This window comes from Tamandua tetradactyla, unplaced genomic scaffold, assembly GCF_023851605.1.
Source record: "Tamandua tetradactyla isolate mTamTet1 unplaced genomic scaffold, mTamTet1.pri scaffold_211_ctg1, whole genome shotgun sequence".
NCBI lineage: Eukaryota > Metazoa > Chordata > Mammalia > Pilosa > Myrmecophagidae > Tamandua > Tamandua tetradactyla.
Window position 1 is genome coordinate 1 of NW_027518321.1, and position 6,068 is coordinate 6,068.

Below are 6,068 nucleotides of genomic sequence, written 5' to 3' on the forward strand. Positions count from 1 at the left end.
TGTGGGGTTGTGAAGTTTGGGATGGAAGGGGGTAATTATGGAGAAAAGAAGTGTGATCGAAGAATCTTGATTCTGAATTCTGTATTCCCAAGTTTTCTCTCAGTGGGACTGACTCTATCACTGTAACACACACACACACACACACACACACACACAAATACTCTCAAGTGAGCATTAACTGGACAGAATTTTTTTTTTTTTGCTAACTCAGGACAGAGGCATGAATCTGAAAGCTAGATTACCTAAATTATTCACAGAGCTTATATGCAAAAATGAAATGTTACCAATGCAATTTGATGATATAGAAGGTATATCCTTTGTCCTTTTATAAGCTATTCTGTCATTAAGAATATTGGGTATTTAGAAAATGAAGATGCCTAAAATCTGTTTGGACCAGCTCAATCATGTAACAAATGTGTATCTGTTTACCTTATTGAAGTTGCTTTGTGATGATTTGTTTTTAGAAATACACAAGTTCAGTCTAAGCCAAAGAAAATCTTGATTCTGAATTCTAGATTTCCAATATTTCTCTTAGTGGAACCAACTCTATCCCTTAACACACACACATATGCTCCACGTGAGAGCTGATATTGGAGGATGGGAGATGACAAGGGTAAGTAGAACAATGAAGGGAAAATATGTCTTATGATGCCTGTTTTAATTTGCTAATGCTGACAGAATGCAATATACGAGAAAGGTAAAGGCTTTTATAAAGTAGATTCATTAAATTTCAAGTTTATTTATAAAAATGTCCAAACTAAGGCATCCAGAGAGAGATACCATGACTCTGAGAAAAGGCTGAATAGCATGTGGGATTTCTCTGTCATCTGGGAAGGCATGTGGCTGGCATCTGGCTCCTGCTTCATTACTTTGTGCTTCTGATTTTGGTGGCTTCCTCTCTAAGCATCTGTGGGCCCTCACTTAGCTTTTCCAAGGCAAAGCTCTGGGTTCTTGTTTGCTTAGCATCTCATGAGAGGGCACATGGCAATGTCTGCTGGGATCCTCTCTCAGCTTTGGGTTTCAAACAGCTCTTGCAGGTCCTATGGGTCCTTCTGATGTTTGCCTCTGCATCTCCAAACGTTTTCAGCTGTGTTGGTCCTCTGCTCTCTGGGTGCTCTCCTAGAGACTCCGGTAGACTAATTAGGATCCCTTCAATGGGCTGAGTTACATCTCCATCTAACTGAAAGTTCACACCCACATTGGGTGTGTCACATCTCAATGTAAACAACCTAATCAAGAGGTCCTACCCTAAAATATTGGAGATGGCTGCCCCCGCAAGATTAGATTATGATTAAAAGAGCATGGCTTTTTGGAGGTACACAATAGTTTCAAAACAGCATACTGCCCAAATAATTTAATTTGGCATCTAATCATAGGTTCATAGTTCCTATATCCTCAAATTTTTTATTTGATTTAGCCAGTCTTGCAAAATGATGTGTTTGGAACCGATAACTACATATTAAGGTTAATTTTTATCATAAAGAAAAGAAAGAATTTTTTTAATCCAGAGATTCACTGTTTTAAATCTATACTATTCAAGTAATTTGATTCTAACTTCAATAAGATATTCTAGTTATACAAACTATTTTAATAAATTAAACATCCTTGACAGTATAAACTTTACAGAAATAAAAATTTCCTGTAGTTGTTCATGATGGTGTATTTCCTGTGCCTTCACAGATGTTATTTCTTTTATGCTTCATGATGTCATATTTCTTGAATATATTACAAAAGTGCATAACAAAGACATTGAAAATGAAAACAAAATATAATAAATATTGACTGATGCTAGAGTACTCATGATAGGCATTACTAACTTTGAACAGACAATAATTCACAGAAATCCAAATTTGGGGACGCATCAAAAGGAATGCTTAGAGGGAATTTATAGCAGTAAATGCAAATGCACAGATTAGAAATAAATTAAACTACCATACGTAAATATCTAGGAAACTAGATACAGAAGAGAATATTAATCAAAAACAAAGAGAAGAAAGGAAGTAATATAAATTGAAGCAGAAATTAATGAAATCAGGGAAGCAGTAGAGAAAACCAATGAAGTCAAAAGCTGATTTTTAAAAAGATCAATAAAATTTAATAAATTTATCACCATGATTACCAAAAGAAGAGAGACATCACAAATTGCTCAAGCCAAAAACTAAGACAGTTCATCACAACTGATACCATGGAAATTAAATGTATGAAAAGGAGATACTATTAACAACTCTATGTCCACAAATTTGACAACTTAGGTGAAATAAATCAATTCCTTGAAAGGCCCCAACTATCAAGCTTCACACAAGAGAACAAAATTAAAGAAATGGAATCAATAATTAAAAATGCACCAAAAAGAGAAAGAAAGCACCATAATCACCTCCAGATTATAGAAACTGAAGGAGCATTTTTGAACTCATTCTGTGAGGCCTGCATTGCCTTAATGCCAAAATCAGATAAAGATATTATAAGAAAATAATATTACAGACCAATATCTTCTATAAACATAGATTTAAACATTCCTCAACAAAATATTAGCAATTTGAATACAATGTTTTAAAAGATGATAAACCAGGATCAAGTGACTTGATTTATTCCATGTATGCAGTGCTGATTGAAGATTTGAAAAATCAATGCAATTGACCATATCAACAGATTAATGGGAGAAAAAAAAACATTTAACCATATCAATTGATACAGAAAAAGCATTTGATATAGTCCAAACACCATTAATGAATGAGACTCTCAGAAAACTAGGAATTGAGGGGACCATCATCAACTCCATAGCACATATCTTAAAAAAATCCTACAGCTAACATCATACTTAATGACGACATAGGACCCTTTTCTCTTAGATAAACAACAGATCAAAGATGGTTGATATACTTTGATATATATCTCCTCATTCCTATTCAACATTATACTGAAAGTTCTAGCTAGTGCAGTAAGACAAGAAAAGGGAAAGAAATCATACAGTAGAAAGGAAGGAATAATATTGTCTTTATTTGAAGATGGCATAAATGTCACCAAAAAAAAAACTCCTGAAAAAAATCAGTGTTTATAGGAAGGTCAGTCTACTGTACAAAAGGCAATGTATTGGGTGCATGGGGGGTTCAGCGATAGAATGCTCACCTTCCATGCATGAGGCCTGGGTTCAATTCCAGGGCCATGCACTGCCCCTCCCCAAAAAAGCCAAAGTACCAAAGACAATTGCTTACCAATATATCAGCAATGAATAATTGGGATTTGAAATAAAATATGCCATCTACAAAAATGCCCCCCCAATAAATGTTTAAACCTAAAATTATGAAGTTATAACCCATACCAAACTCTGAAATCTGTTCTACAACTAACTGTGGTGCTGTGCTTTGAAATTTATTGCTTTTTTTGTATGTATGCTATTTTTCATAAAAAAGAAAAAAAGTTGACTTTGCCCATGACAAACTCTGGGATCAGCCCTATAACTACTTGTCAAAGAGGGCTTTGAAAACTATTGCTTTTTTCTTTCTTTGCTTTGTATATATGTTATATTATACAATGAAAAAGTTAAAAAAAAAAGTGAACGAAATCTCAAAAGGGTAAACCATTAAACCATTCTCCCTGTCTTAACCATGGCTTCAACTCTCATTGACCTCTCCCTCAAACTCCTGACAGTATTATGGTCTACTCTATGATGTAATAAAGTAAAACATTTAAAGACCTGTCACCTTCGAGTAACCATTCTCTCTGTTTGACTTAATGATTTATTGAATGAAATACAAGATACTCTTTGGAAATGATGGTGTTGCTGAAATCCATATGAATAAAAGGTGGTCATGGCATCATTAACATTTCTCAGGGACGGCACCCCCTCCTGGCCCGCGCGCTCCCTAACTCTCGCTCTCTGGTCTCCCTGCCTGTCCCCTCCAACGCTCTCCAGCACCTTCTCATTCTCTGGGCCCCTCAGTCTCTCTGTCGCGGTCCCCACCCACCCCAATCCCTGCCCAGGCGGCTCTGGCCAGCGGCCCCTGTAGGCCGCCTGGGCGCCCCAGAGACCCTCGCCTCCTGGCTCGGCTCTCAGGGACTTTTCGGAGCTGCTGGTCTGTTCTGCTCCCGGGGTGAGATCTTGTCGCTGTCACCTTCACAGCCTCCTAATGCCAGACTGTCCAACTCAGACCTGCCCTGCATAGCGACAGGGCCAGTGCCTGGGGCAAGGCGAGGGGCATGGGCTACGACAGGGGCAGGGGCAGGGACTTGGCCAGGTACTGGGACAGGACAAGGGGCACGGCCAGGAGCCGGGGCAGGGGCAGGGCCAGGGCCAAGGTCAAGGGCAGGGGCAAGGGGCAGAGGCAGGGCAGGGTTGGGACACAGTCATCACCAGGTGCAGCGGGCAGGGCCAGAGCCAGGGTTGGGACAGGGGCAGGTGCAGGGGCTGCGATAGGGGCAGGGGCATGGCTACGCCAGGGGCAGAGCTAGGGCCAGGTCCTGGGACAGGCAGGGGCAGGGCCGAGGACTGGGGCACAGCCAGGGGCAGGGGCAGTTGCAGGGCCAGGGACAGGGCCATGGCCAGGTCTGGGGTAGGGGCTGGGGCAGGGTGAGGGCCAGGGTCTGAGACGGGCCCAGGGGCATGGCCAGGGCCAGGGGCAGGCACAGGGGCAGGGGCTGGGGTAGGGCCAGTGGAAGGGGCAGGGCAGGGTAGGGACACGAGCAGGTGCCGTGGCAGGGGCAAGGCCAGGGCCAGGGGCAGTGGCAGGGCAGGGCCAGGGGCAGTGGCAGGGGCTTGGCTGGGCCAGGGTCAGAAGCAGGGCCAGGGGCTGGGGCTGAGGCAGGTGCATGGGCATGGCAGGGGCATGGCCAGGGGCAGCAGAAGGGCCTAGGGCTGGGGCAGGGGCAAGGCTAGGGTCAGGGCCAGGGACCTGGGCAGCGGCAGGGCACAGGGCAGGGCCAGGGGCTTGTGCAGGGGCAGGGCCAGGGCCAGGGTCTGGGGCAGGACCAGGGACACGGCAGGGGCAGGGCAGTGTCAGGGGCAGTGATTGAGGCAGGGCCAGGGCCAGGGGCTAAGGTAGGAACTGGGGCAGGGCCAGGGCCAGGAGCTAGGGCAGGCCCAGTGGCAGGGCCAGGGTCTGGGTTAGGGCCGGGGGCAAGGGCAGAGCAAGAGAAGTTGCATTGCCAGGGGCAGGGGCATAGCCATTGGCAGGAACATGGGCTGTGGCAGTGGCAGGGGCTGGGGTTGGGGCAGGGGCAGGGGCATGACAGGGCCAGGGGCAGAGTTAGGGCTAGGGCCAGGCCAGGGCCAGGAGCAGGTGCAGGGCCGAGGGCTGGGGCAGGGGCAGGGGCAGGGACAGTGGCTGGTGCAGGGCCAGGGCCAGGGCCAGGGGCAGGGGCAGGGCCGAGGGCTGGGGCAGGGCCACGGGCTGGGGCAGGAGCAGTGGCAGGGCCAGGGCCAGGGGCTAGGGGTAGCCCAGGGGCAGGGCTTGTGGCAGGGGCAGGGGGTAGGGCTTGGGTAGGGCCAGGGGCAGGGGCAGGGCAGGATAGGGACAGGGGCAGGGCCAGGAGCAAGGTCATGGGCAGGGCCAGGGCCAGGGGCTAGGGGTAGCCCAGGGGCAGGGCTTGTGGCAGGGGCTGGGGGGGGGGCTTGGGTAGGGCCAGGGGCAGGGGCAGGGCAGGATAGGGACAGGGGCAGGGCCAGGAGCAAGGTCATGGGCAGGGCCAGGGCCAAGAGCTGTGGCAAGCTCAGGGGCAGAGCCAGGGCCAGGGCCAGGGCCAGGCCCAGGGGCTGAGGCAGGGGCAGGAGCAGGAGCTGGGGCAGTGCCAGGGGCCGGGGCACAGGCATAGCAGGAACAAGGCAGGTGCATGGTCAGGGGCAGGGTAGGGACAGGGGCAGGGCTGAGAGCTGTGACAGGGGCAGGGACAGTGCCAGGGGCTTCGGTAGGGACAGGGTCAGGACCAGGGGCTGGGGAAAGGACAGGGGTAGGGCCAGGTGCTGGTTTAGGGCCAGGGATCGGGCCAGGGAGTTGGGCAGGTTCCGGAGCTGGGCCAGGGGCAGGGGCAGGGGCAGGGCCTGTGGCAGGGGCAGGGAAGGGGCAGTGGAAGAG